At 41.9% G+C, this 16,582-nt stretch overlaps 2 long non-coding RNA genes across 3 annotated transcripts in view; one reads left to right on the forward strand and one right to left on the reverse strand.

Moving 5' to 3' along the window:
• Positions 1-12,589, reverse strand: part of LOC138131015 (uncharacterized) — a 118,212-nt gene extending 105,623 nt beyond the window's left edge. For both annotated transcript variants that reach the window (XR_011159695.1, XR_011159696.1), the window contains exons 1-2: positions 12,253-12,589; positions 12,075-12,160 (exon numbers count right to left, since the gene is read on the reverse strand). This is a non-coding gene — a long non-coding RNA (uncharacterized lncRNA). The remainder of the gene's footprint in view (positions 1-12,074; positions 12,161-12,252) is intronic.
• A 60-nt stretch (positions 12,590-12,649) lies between these two features.
• On the forward strand, positions 12,650-16,197 carry LOC138131022 (uncharacterized). The gene is made up of 4 exons (XR_011159697.1): positions 12,650-13,197; positions 13,254-13,622; positions 13,705-13,788; positions 15,525-16,197. It is a non-coding gene; the product is annotated as an uncharacterized lncRNA (long non-coding RNA).
• Positions 16,198-16,582: the final 385 nt, after the last annotated feature.

Consider the following 16,582-nt stretch of genomic DNA (forward strand, 5'->3'; position numbering starts at 1 on the left):
TGGATCGTAACTCAGCGCGACACATAAAAAGAACAGAAAACAAAAAATTGTAAGGAACTCTCCCGGCGCATCCACCATTTTCTTAACCCCTTTAGCCGCCATTTTTCCCGGATTGCTAATCAGCAAATCTTGTAACGGGGCTCGTTTACAACGACTCGATTCCCCGTTAATCATTCCCGCTTTGAAATTTGAGGTCGAAGCCCGTCGAGAACCGCCGCCCCCTGTTTCGCCGCCCCGCCTCGTCAATCCCGGTCCTGATTACGATTATTTTCGTAAATAATTCGATTGTCCGCCGAGGGGGTGCGTTACTCGACCCAATTAGTTATCAAAGACGTCTTAATATTTAAATCGGCGATCAATTACCGCAGACAATTAGGACGAGGGGGGCGCACGAGCCGCCGCCATATCTCGTCCGTCCGCGTGCCAGAAGGTCATAAACTCTCGACCGCGTGAATTACGGCGGTAATAACCGTCCGGACGGAGGATTGATTTTGTTTTAACACTCCGCCCGCAAAATACAACACCTCGAGATGGTTCCGCTAGATCCGAGATATATATTTTCTGACGGACGGACCCCGGGCCCGAGATACCATCTTTCCATTATGGGCCGGAAGTTAAGGGTTTAATGTTTCTTCTTCTTTTCGGGGCCGGAACGGCGACGGAATTATTGACAGTTCGTCAATTTACGACGGGGCGATCACGCCAACGGTTATGATACAGGGAACAGATAGACATCCTCCCGTTTTTTATCTCGGAAAACATAAATTTCACGATGCGATCGTTTGCTTACTTACCGGTTCCAGTGTCCGCCCTTCCGGGACCAGCAACACAATATTTCCTGGAGCCGAAGAGATCATAATTGCCGAGTGGAGGAGCGCTAACGAGCCGTCCGCAGATTGAGCGATGTCGGAATAATGTCTGCGAGGTTTTTCCGTCGAAACGGAATTAGTGTAATGCAGTAAAAGCTAACGTTGTAAAATAAGAAAAGCAAAGTGCCAGGATAACGGGATTTCATTCCGAAGTTTTAACTTAGGAAAACTACTTACATCGGAACGAGACACCGAAATGGGACGTAATTAACTATGGAAATAATGCGCTGAAAGAATATGAGAAGTTGCGAATTGGAACTGTATTCTAAACAGCGGTTGTCGGTCCACGGCGTGGCAAAAATCGTCCATTAGCGAGCGGGGGATGGCTTTTTACGAGGACGTTTGCATAATGCCCAAAACGAACAAAACACCGCCACCGGGAGGAAACGTCGAAATAGTTTGAATGAAAAATCTGATTAATTATCTCGCGTTCGAACGGGCTTCGCAAATCTTCCGCCGGGCGATTTGGTGAAACTTATTTCGACGCCGCCGCCAAATTCCCCTTCAAGATTTCGGAGACATTTAATTTTATGGAGTCGAAACTTCACCGCGACTTTTTATCGACTTATTGTTTAGTTTCTTAAACTTTGACCGTCGCTGCAATATTTATCGTCCGGCCACTTATCTGGACAACTCGCAGCCCGACCACTTCATGATCTGATGCCCTTCCACTCTTCCAAAAAAAAAAGAGTGTGAAAACTTCTATGACGCTCGTTATTGATTTTAAGTAATATGTATTCTATAAATTATTTTCGTATCCCACCTCCACCCGGCGGCACGGCAATTTTGCCGGAGTACATACACTATTACGGATAATACTATCAAGTAATAGTGTAGTGCTTATCAACATAATTACCGGCGTCTCGCCTCCACATTTTGACTTTTTTGTGTTTTATGTTCTGTCAATGTTAAGGAATTTCCTCACGATATGACATGAGTATAATAATATACCTTTTTGAATTTCAACCACTCTAAGTCTTATGGATGGTAGTACTTGGAGGAATAAGGAGCAAGGCATAAATAATTAACATTATTTAAATCCAATGGTGTTTTTAAATAATCATCAAAAATCTGCATTTTTCAATAGAAACTGCAAATACCTCCGCTTTTAGAGGTAAATTTGTGTGGTATTCATCTCAAGGCCGATTTAGATTACAAAGGTGAAAGAACAACTCTTTGGAAGAATTCTATAGTAAACCCTGCTTGCAAATATGTTTCTTTCTTGATGTATACAGGGTGATTCATCTTTTACCGCCGGTGGCAAAATGACCCTTAAGAATTGAGAAAAATTTATAAAATTTACAGAGTTGATTTGTCGAAAAATTTACTTTCGACCGGTATAATTTATTTCAAAAAAATTTTTTTTATTGAGCAGATATTTATAAAAAACTGTTTTTCAAAAAAAAAATATGTTCAAATTTTTGCATCAGAATGTGGCTAATGGCGTATAAAATCAATATCTGCAATCCGTTTCGAAAAATGTTTGATAGTTTTTGAATTAAATCGATTTTAATTGAAAAGTTGCTTTTATTGATGGTTGTTGGCTTTTAGTGTTGTAAATTTTCTCCAACAATGACTACCTTGTAAAACTGACCTGCTTAGACGAATTTCTTCGATTTTACAAAGGACCCCCTGCTGTGGCAGTAAAAATCCCCTAATAAATCTTATTGTTAAGATATTTGGACATTATGTCGTAAATCATGAAGCAAATACAAATGTGAATATCAAAATGCGTTTATTTCAATAATACCATACGCTAAAATTAATTTAACATGGTAAAATTGTGTGAAAATACCTGAGTGTGCATATGCTACAAAGTTGAATAAATTAAACAATTAATAATTGAGAAAATGGCAAAATTTGACCTAATTAACTTATAAATTTCATTTTTTGATATTATGTGCCTTATGGATAATAAATTAGGTCTGCAAAATATGAAAAGGAAATCATAATTTTTAAGGTCAATTTTGCCACCTGCGGTAAAAGATGAATCAGCCTGTATAAATTCATTGTTCGGTTAACCCTATTTGTGCTATTTTGTTGTATATTTTGGCTAGTGTCGTAGTTTCATGCCTTCTGCCTTTTCATCTCCTATAAAACATTTTTCTGAACTTCATGTTTCTTGCTGTCCAATTAGTTTTTATCTGAAAATATTTGTATTAATCAATGCAATTATGTAATTGAAAGGTCTGATTACGTTTAGTAATCCCCAGGTATTTTTCGCATTTCTCTAACTGACAAATGACTATTTCCTTCATTCTTCATTTCTATTGAGAATTGCATGAGGTGATTTTGAGGTTTTGACATTGAATGATCTGTACTTGAACATAACCCCACTTTTCAACAGGCGTGATCACAGCATGAGACAGACGTTTTTAGTTTCTCCCACTATAAATATTAATTTCCGTTATAAATAAATGCATTGAGGTCATTGTCCAGTTTAGACATTGTCACATCAGGTTCACACCACACTAGATGGTCAACATCGGGAGCAAAAATTAAAAAAATAAATCCAAATACTTGCCTTCCACAATTATTGCTGTCTTCTCAGCGTTCAATCTTGTTTACCTTAACCTTACTTATATTAAATACTAACACTGTCAAATATGAATTTAATGCTCAGTGCGCAAGCGCTAGGCTCGTTCGCAATCAACAATTCTCAATTCACAACAAATTTTACCATTTTATCGGTCTCCGTTATTCTGAAGTTACAGAACAGCAAATTTGTCTCCTAGATTTAAGGATGAACTGGAGTAACATTGAAAAATGGCGAAATTTGCTTAAAATTGTTACAATAGTCCTTTCATTCATTCTAAAGTACTGTGCCAAATTTAAAAAAATTTGGTCGAGGAATTTTAAAGTTATTACCTTTTAAAGTTTCGGGATATTTTACACGTGTTCTTATGAGAAATGGAGCAATGGTGGCATAAAAATAATTAAAAAAAAAACATATTTCAAAAAGGACATTTTTTCTTAAATTTTTCACACATAAAGTATCGATATCGTAGAATTTTCTAATGAATTTACAAAAAAAGTTGGTCGAGGATTTTCCTTGTAATCGCTAATTACATGTGGAAAAACACGGTTTTTGAGGTTATGTATCTGTTTTAATTTCAATAAAAGTGAACAAAATGCATATAATTGACGTCGGTATGCAACATTACACTCATATCGCACGTTTTACTGCAGTTACGTTAAGAACTTTAACAGAAATCAATGAAAATTGAAATTCAGTGAGCTTTTGTTTATTTTCACGTACAGTCTTAGTCAAAAGATTGTAAAATCACATGTAAGTAATTATCTAAATATCAAGAAAATAAACAGAAAATTTACTTGCAACTCATTACTCGTTTCCAAAAATTAAAAACTATTTTTTCAAATATTGATTTCTCGTAATAAACGTTTCATAGCATTATAAGAATTCCGCAACTTTTTGCTGAGATTGTTACTCCAGTTCATCCTTAAAGGCCTGATAATGTCCGATCTTTTAACGTACTCGATACAGAATAGCCCCTAATAAACATCAAAACTCTGTATTTTTCAATAAAAACTGCCAACACGTCCGCTTTTAGAGGTAAACAGACTGGCAAAATGTGTGAGGTTAGGTTTCGATGTTTCAGTTTTATTTTTTTGACGATGGTTTATTATATTAAACAGAACACAAGTTTTCATAGCAATACCCTGTATGTATTATGATAATTTGTCAATTTTCCTCTTCACATTTTGCTACACAAATTTTTCCAATAGATGAATTGTCGAAGCCATATAATTGAGAATTACGTATTAAATCCTACATCCATCTGTAAACTTACAATATTTGTCGTGTCTTTATAACTATATTATATACAGCTACTCCTGCAGCTCTACACTGAGGTCAATCAGGTCACAACACAACGAACACTGAAAATTGAAAAATGACAAGTGACGCACACTTGATTGTTTTTCGCTCGCTCCGCAAAAATCTCGACTCCCGAGATTTTAGCTTGCCGTGTCGTACTCTCGTACTGCGAACGATTTTCGCTAAGTTGCGAACGATTTTACCGTGTCGCATAAACGAATTCACTGCCCGGGAATAAAATGTATGTAGTGCGCCTAAAGAAGTTTTCACTACAAAAACAACAAATCAAAGTCGCAACGTTCATCCGATATTTTCGCAAACAACTTTAATTACCCGCAGCGAGATTCTACCAATTTCACGCATGCAACTCGGTGCTTTTCCGACTTGTAAATCATGCAGCTGGATATCTCAGCTTCGGAGTGCAATTTCAATCCATCTTTATTAAATACGATAATTCACCAATAAATTTGTATCCCTAGAGCACCATCATTAATCCATTGTTTTACAATTTATCATTTATATTGTTTTATTGGCTAATCTCTCGATTTATCACGAACATCCCGTTAATAACACCGTTTTAATATTTTAATTCGTCCGCTAGATCTCTCCGTTATTATTAATTCCCTATTACCAGCAGGTGAGATAGAAATAACCGGTGATATCACCACTTAACGACGTTCGATCGTTACGTTTGAATGATTCAACGCTACCATTTTCGACAGTCTCTGCGACATGTCGCCGCCACATCTCTCCTCGCCCAATTACCGAACTTCTCCCAATAGGAGAGGAACTTTCGACGAAGTGGATGAGATAAAAGTGACGCGAATCCGTCTCGGATGCAAATAAGTGTGAAACAGGAAGCGACAAAGTTACATATACGGTTTTTCTCGCCCTCGACTCTCGACATTTTTCATTCGCATCGTAAGCAGCTGATGTCGCACACACAAGAGGTGAATACTCCTCTCCGGATCCACAAGTGTTTACATTACATATCTCTGAATCATTCCATTCAACGCGACCGGCGCCATGATTAACTATTTTCCACCCCTTTTCATCCCTCTTTTTACTCCAACAAAAGTGAGTACCTACGCGTATGCGGACCCGTCCGCTAACACTCTCTTAATGGGTTGTTTTTCTTCGACACCCTCCGGTTTTTTGCAGGCGACACCCCCGACATGCCGCCCCTGAATGAAGCTCCGTAATGACCGGGCCGGTTCATCCAGATTCAAAACCGGTCTTGAACCCGTCCGGGGTTCCGGTTCACTTCGTTGAACGGTTCGGAGGGATCCCACCACAATAGAACGCGATCGGTCCGCGTACGTTCCGCTACGCCCCCTGACGGCACCTGAAAGAAACTTATTTGCATCGATTGTTCCTGCGGTTGTTTGATTAAGTGACAATGCGGCTGTAGTTATCTGGGTCGTTATTGGATTTTCAAAGTTTGCACAACTGTGCCGAGTTTTCTCGGAGGAAATCGTTGTTTTAATCATCATTTAGCCAGTTGTTGCTCGCCGCACTAATCACAGTCATGGTGCACTAACTTTGTTTACTAATTAGCCGGCCCTCCCTCCTACCCGGGGCGGCTCGGTCGGAAGCCGCCTCCACTTTAATTCGTCCCGGTCGGTGGCGGTTCAAGAAGCGAATTTTTACCTTCTTCGGGAAAAGTTTTAATTAGCGACTTTGCAACGGACGGATTCCTGCTATTCGTTAGGGTGGCTTTTGACGTGTCACGTCCGGCCGGACGTACAAAGTGGGCCGGGGGCGAAGAAGACGCCCGAGGCGGATCCGGTGACGGACCGCAGACTAAACACGGCAAACTGAGTTAGCGAAGACGTGGATCGACTCCGAACGATCGAATTCGAATTTTTGACTTTCAAATCGCAAAGAGCAACTTTTCAATCTCAACTTCTTGAGAGTCACGTGACCGACCAAATATACATAGTTACACGACCACCATAAATAAACCTTGCTCAAATTTTTTTTCTTCTTTAAAAATACACAAAAACCCGTCTGGGGACGTCGTTGCGTTTTTTCTGCGTCGGTCCAGGGCCGGCCTTTGAGCAACAGACAACAGTAAATATCCATTAGCGCTTGCCCCTGAAGAATAAATGATTTATATGGACGCCCCTGTTAGAAGATGTACTGAGGTATGCACATCGAGGGCAAAAAGCGGGAGAACACACGCCAGACAAACTGTTAAACACTTTTCATCTGTCCGAAAACGTGCACAGGGTCGTCCTTGGGGAAATTTAAATTCGCACCAGTAGGTGTTGGCAAATGTGCTCTCGGTACAGTTCTACAAACCGAATAAATGACCGCTGTCAATGTACCTTAACCTCGAGGTAACGTTGCGAGTTTTACGCTCGACCGCGTCACGCCAGGGAAAATTCGGAAAAACGACGTTTTTCCGTCGCATTTGTTTCATTGCGTTGTTGTTTTTAATAATGCGGGTGGCGGGTGTTCGACGGCGGAAATTTTAAGGACACGCGACGGCCGTTAACCAAATTTCTTTTCGACGCGATAAGTGCCGCGAGTAGAGAGTGTCATGTTACACAAACGTTAAAAAAAGATGGGGGGAGGGGGGGGGGGGTCTTCGGTTGCGGTTCACCGAGGCTTGTTAGTCGCAGGATTAACGAGGACAACCGGAACGAGAAAAAAATCGACAACACAAAAAAAAATGTCGCCTGGTCAAATAAAACTCGATTCTTAGATTGATTCGTACGGATTGCAGTCTGCCTCCTCACATTTTCGAAGATCCACAAATCAAATCAACTTTGCAATTACTTTCTTTCACAATTTCGTCGAAATATGTGCAAAATAATTCAAAGGACAATTTGCATTTTGTTTTCTCCAAAGAACTGAAACCAACATCCTCTTACGTTTCATATGAAATGAGAATATCTCTTTTCTGTCACTGCATGAAATCCTGGAGCTACGCGTTTGATCTTTTTTAATTAAAAGTCTTGCAGATTTTAGAAAATGATAACGAAGCTTCAATCTCTGTCCCGCAAAATTATTGATTTTGTAACAAGCCAAACTATGAAAATCCGAACGTGTAAAGAAATATTTCAGGAGCTGTCGGGTTAAGAAATGGCTTTTCATCATTCAATCTCGCGTAATGACACTGATAAATGACTGTTGCACGAAAAAATGTCGCAATTTAGATGCAACCGAAATCAGAGGTTGCTGCGAACGAGCCCTCCGACTTGGCGGATGCAAAATCCAAGAGAAAAAAGAACACTCTTCCATTTATCCCGGGACTTAATATTTTTTGAGGGGCGATCAATTTTAAAGAGGTGTCTCGACCGACGTCTTCAATAAAACGGTGTAAATCGGCGACAGTGTGTGAGTGTTGAGGTTTTCCGAGGGAAACACACGTCTGTCGAGGAACGGTCGAGTGGAGTGCGATCATTAACAGAAATCAATCACGCCCCGGGCCCCAGGCTACACAAGGGCCAGACGGGTTAGCAACTGGCAATCACGACCGCCCTCGCCGGGGTTATACACGTTTACCTTTTACCAGTGAATCGAGGAGAATTGCTCCATAATTGGGTAAGAAAATTGGACGATATTGATAAAATAAACACAATAAAAATACTCATCCAACAAAAGGAGGGAGAAAACGCTATTGTTAAAGAACCAATTTGGGGCCCCTCACATTTCACCGCTCTTATTATTGTTATTTGTGTAATAATGCGGCCCTGGATGGAGGGCACGTCCCCGGATGCGATCGAGCCGGAGGAATTCGCGCGTTCGATCTCCGAGAGTAAATCTCTGACGTGGCCATAAATCGCACAGATAAGATGCAGATTCTCGAGCGACAAGTGTCGACATAAATCCAACTCGACTTCGACGTCGACGCGTTATATTTGTTTCCCAGTTTGTCGTCCCCCAGCCCCTCCCATCCCTCGACATTATCACTCCTGATGGCTTCGTCCGGCACCGACGAGTGCCCATTTTTCTTGTCCGCTTAGCAAGAGTGGAGTAATCAAACCCGAACCAATCGAGTTAGAAGATTAGAGGGCAGCAACAAGACTCGCTGCCGTAACAAGTTACAAGATGGTGGACTTTACACGAAGATAAACAAGTTATCTGGACGTGGAAGTGGTTCGGAGCGTAATAGCTCCGAAATAGTCCCGGAATTAATTTACCAACAACTTACCCTGTTGCACGCCAACGGTCGCCATAACGTAATGGAAAAATATAAGAGAAAAATGTGGATGCGGTAAAGAGGCCAGTAAAATACGAAGAGGGAACAATAACGAGGACAAATCTCGGAAACCCTACACGTATTGTGGAGTCAGCAGGGGTGGAGAGGGGCCGGGGAGGATCCTGCTTCCGCAGCCGTTTCACACACGACAAATAATATTCCTTCATCCATAAGGAGTGGCAGAGGCGGACTTGACGACTTCTCGTCCTCACATTCTAATTATCAAATCCATACTATTTATTCCACAAGGGTTCAACGTGATCTTATAATGGTGGATGCGCCGGATCACAACAAAACTTCAGCAAGTCTTTGTTAAATCTCTGCGAGATGTCGCCGCCATCGGTCCCGTGTCGTGAGATTTGTAGTCACCTCATTCCTACTTGCAAAATCGCACTCTAAGAAAGAAAAATATCCTTGGTGCGAAAGGCAACGTCGCTGCACCACCACAAAACGGATGTTGGAAATCCCGCATCGTCCAAGTTTGCAAGTGCAATTTATCGCGTCGTTAATAGCCGTGTTAATTTATAAGTCCTTTGGTAAACAAACGCGGATGCAAAAGTGGCGAGACACGCCTCCCCTTAAAACTTGGCCAACGGACAAATTAGAGAAATTATTATCCACATTTGTACAATTTACACAAACGTATTTGGTCGCGACACATTATGCGATAAATTAATTTGCGACAAACCACCATCAGCCATAAACCAGCAAGTATTAATTAAGTCTCGGCGGGAACGAATCGTAATGAAATTTATTTGGGATTTTTCGGTTTCGCGTGTGTTTAGCCGACCGCCGCTAATTGAAATAAGAGAGCTGGGGACGGCCTACGACTCTGCCCCCGGAAAACGCCGCCACTATGTAGTCAATTTGGAAGGGAATCAGGATGTATGTCGCAGAAGGGAGGACAATCGGTCTTGGGCCGAACAGTTCATGGAATCATGTCCTTGTTTACGGCTAATGTCAATATTACATGATATACACGGAAATGTGGCACACAATGGACTCCTCTCGCTCTTTCCCCGACTTGGTCCTTTTCTAGCCGTGCCTTGCCAGGATCGATAGCAATTATTCCATAATTTCCAGTCACAAGCCAGGTAACTAGAGATGGATTAAAATGTGTTTGTGTGCGGGGCTTGGTCGAGTGAATTGCGGACGGATGAATTAGCAATTAATTCGCTGCTATTGAACCGACCGATTTTTCTAACAGGGTGCCCACTCGACAAACAACACGTGTACACGTGCAGTGTAAACTGGAGCGATACCAATTCACTCGCGGCCGCGACAAATATCCCCAGAAAAATCTTCACATTTGGAGTGTTCCGCCTGGACTGGAACATTTCCGCAAGTTTAACATGCGACAATAATATCGCCGAGAGAAATCGCGTATGATCGTTTATTCATGATATGCATTTATCGACGTATGCAGATGCCACTGTGAGAACTCGCAGCTGCCACTGTCGTAGTGATTATATTCTGAAATTTTAAACACAACAAATTCTACGGTAAAACAGACAAAAACACTCGACACGAAGGCAAAATGACTGCTGCATTGCAGCTTCAACTTGGGAGAAACTTTTTTTAAGCCGGCGAGAACTAGCGTCTTGCATCTGAGAGCTGGCGCCTCTCCCTCTCTTGAATTATATTTTTTATTAAGTAAAAAATCTGTAAGAGACGCCGCCCCCTCCAATCTGGCGGGTTTTAATCGCCTTCGCCGTTCCGCTGGCGATATTTAAAATTCTTTGACGGAATTACCGATGATATTAATAGGAGCGTCCTTTGCCGGATCCGAGCCGGAGCGAGATGGGGTCCTCAAAAAGTAAGTTGCCATATCTTTTGAAATAATCTCCCTTTTGAAACGGCTTCGTGGTGGATGTTATGGTGTGTACAATATCAACAATCCTTGTAAACGAATTTGTTTGTAAAATGAAATTGGCAATTTTCCTTTGAATGCATACGCTATGCGCCCGCCGCCGCCACAGCCACCGATCGCGAATCGCTTGCATAAAAGTGAATCCGAGCTAATTTCGAGGGATGTATCCGACCGCGAGAAAAAAATCGCAGAGGCGAGAAGTCTCGGTGAAATTGTCGACGTGTTTCGACAGAGATGTTTTTGTGCCAGATTACGAAACGTAATTAGCAAAATAAAAACATAACGGAGATTATTGAGACGGTGCCCGTTTGTCAAAGAGATTATGAAGACAAATCGCCGCGATGTTACTTAAAATTTTTAATGGCCCCACTGAATTATTCCCTAAAACATTAACTTTTAAATCCATCCTCTTCAACTCCTAACTTAATAAACTCCTCTTCCTCCGGTCGGACGAAAAACAAAATTAAAACAATTAGCTATCGTTTAGCCGTGGACAACCTAAACCGAGATTATTAAACTTCCCCTTATCTCTGGTAATTATCGTTTTCGCTGCGTTATCGGCCCGTTTTAAATCGTACTTTACTGCTCGTTTATTTTTCTTTATCGGTATCCACCCGCATTGTAAATAATTACCCCGAAAACAACGGCGCTCGATAAAACAACACACCCGGGGCTCGCACCCAGATTCGAATCTGCCGCCGGAAACGCGCGCTCTCATTGGTCGAAGTCTCGCCGCGATTGGTCGGTTTCGGCGCGGGATTCAAATTCGCGACGAGTCGCTCTCGAACGGAGGCTTTTAAAGATCGTCTCTCGTTAATTGAGCATGACCTGGGGCGCTCAGCGTAGCGAAACAGTGATATCCATTAGTGGGGCCCCTTGTGAGCGAATCTCGCCGGGATTTTTCATTTTTGTTGGAAATTACGCCCGAAAAGAAGGGTGTGATTGCGCTTTGGCGTGTTCGACGATCGCAAGATGAAAAGAGCGACCGTGAAAACTGAAGCACGAAGTGATAGTTTGAGGGTTGGGGTGCAGTTTTCCAATTATTGATATTGAAGAAAATGTGCCCGGCGCAGGTTACACTTCAATCTACGTGCCACGTACGTAGTTCCAGCTGATTAAACAGGAAACACTAAAATTCTACCAGACACTCATATCAGCAAAGTATCTACAACACAAAATGGGGTTTGTAAAATTCTGTATCGTGTAAGACGGTTTTCCACGAGACTGAGATTCGAGAGTTGCAAATTTGATCTCACTTGACTCTTTATCTCAAAATATTTTACTTACCTTTACCTTGGTTTTTGTCCGTGCTACTTGCGAGACTTGCAGGCACAATTCCCGGAATCGGCTGAGTCATTTCTCATCACTCAAAACTGCAACAACTCCAAATCGGTTAATACTTTATCACAAACATGATGCAATGTCGTGATAACCATCGAAGTGCAATTTAACTTCGTTTTCTTACCTTTCTTTATGTTTTTCTTGCCGGTAATGTTACACTTAAATCGACATATTTGTCACCACTACCAACATAAAAAAGTCACTAAAAAAAAAATAAATTTGTATTTAACATTAATTATGCAAAGACAAAAAGTAATTAGTTTTATCTGGAGAAAGACGTGAGGTTCTAGAGTACATTTTTTGCCTCTATGAGTTTTGTCTGTTTAGTTAAAAAAAATTAAAAACTGTTTTGCTGGTTGCTGACTCAAGTCCGCATGCAGCGTGCACTCGTGCAGTAAATAATTCTGATAATGTTCGGGAATGATTAATCATGCTGTATTGATTTGAAAAATATGAAAATGAGGATGTAAAAATTAATAATTTAATTTATAAATGAATAAAATAAAGGTAGTCATGTCGATAATGTAGATTGCTGTCACAGGTAACCTAAAAAATGTGTTAAAAATTGGTGTTATTTTGAAAAGTGCGTGACAAAAGAGAGAAAATCGAGTAAGGTGCTGGCCCACGATCGGTGGGTGATCGTATCGGGGCCTCCCAGCCCAAATTATGATTTTGGCGATGCGGTTGTCTTTTTGTCGGGGCGTCTGCGTCGCAAGTATCCGCTACAAAAACCGAATTCAATTTAACAAGGCCGAAAAACACGTTTGTCCCGGTGGCCCTAATTGCGCCAGGTAGGCCTGCGGTTTTTTCCAATTGCCACAGCATCCTCGGCGAGCGCCGTCCTGAATGCCAAACGAGCGCCGTAATGGGGACATAATGAAAAAGTGTGCGCGGTGTCGGGGCACTTATTACAACTTAGTTTATTTTCCTAATTTAATAACTGCGGTGGAATGTAAATAGGCCCCGAGCAACTAAGCTGCAAGCCCCGATATAAGAAAACGGCGGCCGCACCGCCGCCGCCGACAGGAGACAACGGCCGCTTACGATTTCATTAAGGTGTACACCTAAGGTAATGCAGTAATATAATGAGGGTCGTATATCATGTGGCGTTAACGAATATTTCAGTTATTGTATTTAAATGTTATTTATGGCGGCGGAGAGCGAGGGAGGCGTCTGCCCACGCCCGTTACAACTTTAATTAGAAGCAACGTGTTCGGCATGAAGAACGAGAGGTTCCTGGACTGTTTAAATTTTATGTTTGGGTCGCCCCGCCCGGTTTCGGCAAATGCCAAAAGATTGAGCGGATTCTGGACGAGGTGAGGACTCCCAAATAAAGGATCCTGCGAATTCGACACAGTTGCACAGCGCTTGCAAATAAGCTTGATGATCAAAACACACAACTAGGACCTGTTCTCGCCCCTCTCCCACTACAATATCTTCCATGATCACGACGAATGCCACATGTGCTTCTTTCTTGATGTCCACATGAGAATGGTAATACATTTTTCCTAACTTGATATTACACTTTATTAAGCAATGCAGTTTCTCTCAATAAAAAGAAAGGTTTTTTTTTCAGGAGGGTCATGATGGTCAAGATGATCGAAGAAGTTGAAGATCGAACCGTTGGCGGTGTCTACATTTTCGAGAGCCATTCAGAAAGGTGGGTTTTTACGTTCGGGGTCCATCTGTGAAGAATCGCGTCGAATAAGTGACATAAGGGGGCCCATAGGTGCACATTAGGTCTTCGCGAGTGTCATAAATCCCACTTCCGACCCGTTCATTTATATCAATATCTCGGCTCGGTGTTGCTCGCTTATTTATACATAGTGCATTCCTCTCGAGGGTAACCGTGTTAGTGCGTCTGACGGCTCGGCCCGGGGCTGGCTCCCCTATCACAACGAAGACTTTATAACTTGTCTCTTGTATGTCACACGAGGAAATGAGTATAAATTTGCGTTCGCTGGTGGATGCTCTCGGCGTAAATATACGCTGTCAGGGCGCGCATATTTTAACAGATACTAGACAGTTTAAAACCGGGATATGGAATTTGGGGCCCCCGACGTCGTGATTTCTTCACTGGAATCGGGAGATAAAGGGCCCCGCAGGGCGTCGCACCTACTCCCAAATACGAATATATTTTTATTAGGACGCGGGACCGTTCCGGCCTGGCCCGGCTGCGCAGCCACCAGACGGGATATCCGGCGAATTTATCGCGTTTTAATGAGACGAGGGAGATTAAGGATTCGGATTCATAATTGTGCGGATGAACAAGAGCCTGCCAGATTTGAATATCGGACGAATTAGATTATTGCGCGGAGGCCGCGCTCGAATCGGCACAAAAGTGAGGATATCGCCTTTAATAATTGTTACGGGGGGCTCCTCGAGACATTGTAAATTTGGGGAGACGTAATGGACGCTTTTGCTAATCAATAATGCGGTAATGAGGAAAGGGGTGAGAGATTGTGTTCCAGCGGGGCCTCTCGATCTACCCCGCAAAGATTCAAACCAGACTGGACAAAACCTGCAAACTTATTTTTATATTTGGAGGACAGCTTAAAAAAAAGAATTGAAATACGCTGTTAAGACCGCGCACGATTAAAATTAAACTTCGAAACTTGTTACGGTGTTTCTGCAGAGTTTTTAGATCAGTGGCAGCTGTCGATAGTGGTTGCGCTGAGGGTTGCCGCCTTACGAGAACGTAAAACATACCTTGCGCCTTTTAGAATACCAAACAAAACTAGAATTAAATCGTCTGGTCTGCATTTTTTTTGGAAGTATCCATATTTCATGAAATTAATTGAAATGTGGCGTCAGATCGTTGGCTGTCCCGTAAAACGCTTTACGAGAGCGGAGACCTCCAGATCTCGGCTGCAACATCTCGCCGACTACATATTTCATGGAGCGTGTAACTCCGGTCCCATTAAATAATTGAGGGTTGTTGTGCGGTGGAAAAGTGAGCCATTAGGGGTGCGAAGCGGGGTGTGAATCACAAGCGCGGCCAATAAAACCGATGGACAGCGTTGCCGGTAAGTAAAAATTAAAGATTCAGCAGGTCGTAAACCCGCCGCCCCCGATTGATCGGAGCCGGTCCTGGCGGCGCACGTTCCCGTAAAATCTACATGTCTAACTACTAATAATAATGTTATAAAATCGGGACGACGGGGTGAATCCCCATTACACATCCATTACGCTCTCCCAGTTGAGACGCTAATGAATGCTAATAACGGCGTATCAAGACGCCGCGACGACATTATCACATGTTGGAATGGAGGAAGGAGGGGCGAACGCACCGCCGCCGAGTTCGGGAGCGGGCGAGCCGCCCCACCGACGGACCTGTTTATGGGCGCGTTAAAAATAATACCGCTCTGAATGTTGACGATTGTTTTAATTTTGCAGGAGAGGACGAGCGAGGAATTCCGCAGGGGCGAAAGCGCATTCAGACGGGGCTAATTGGGGAATCAACGGAAAACTGAATGTCGCGATTGTCGCCGTGATAAAAATGTTCGTCGGGGAAGGACAAAATTAAAGGATCACGGCGGATGAGTGCAACCTCGTGAAAAATAAACGTGATTTCGTGGGGATACAAGATAATCGAAATAATAATATTAATCGAACGTCCCCCTACATTGACACCCGTTTTGGAATTGAAAAATGTAAAATTCAGCGGTAATCTACATTCGTTACTACACAAGCGAAAATTGTGGGATTATTTCGGCTTTCAAAACGGGAAGAGGTTTAGGGGGTAATCAGTCATCAGAAATTAATGACACTCCGATTAAAAACAACCACAAGAAGAGTTCGCAACAAAACTTTTCACTTAAACTTTCCCATCTGGAAATAAATAATTAAAGCTGTAAATATTGTGCTACACTTTCACTGATTCGCCTCAAGTTGATCGACTAAATTTGACATGAAAACGTTACAGGTTTTTATGTGTTTCGTAATTTGAAGCAACAAAAATAGATCTGCGTCTTTACGTTACAAAAGAATGATGAGCATATGAAATAATTACTTTCATTTGGTTGGCGTGAGCGATGATTGGGATTTTTAAATATTTAATGTGAAAATTATAAACAATTTTATTAGAATTGACATTTGCGTGAAATACCGAGTGACTATAAATGAAGCAAAATAGTGGATTGGCAACACTGATGCAGTTGGTAGTGCAAATCTTCTCGTGCATCATTTGTCAATCATTTCTATTTAGGTTAGGTTAAGTCACGAAGTACTATCGCGGCCAAAAAAAATAGGACAATAAGTTACTGTAGACACTTCCAAAATGAATGAGTTTGAATGAGTTTTGGACGTGTCTACAGTAACGTATTGTCCTACTTTTTTTTTGTCCGCGATAGTACATTGTTTTGTTTGTTTCAATTTTGAAAATTGCGTGTCATGCCAACGATGTTGCCAACTAAAGATTTCAATTGTGTTACCAACATAACAAAATAATTTTC

This window comes from Tenebrio molitor, chromosome 1 (genome assembly GCF_963966145.1).
Source record: "Tenebrio molitor chromosome 1, icTenMoli1.1, whole genome shotgun sequence".
Classification (NCBI taxonomy): Eukaryota; Metazoa; Arthropoda; class Insecta; order Coleoptera; family Tenebrionidae; genus Tenebrio; species Tenebrio molitor.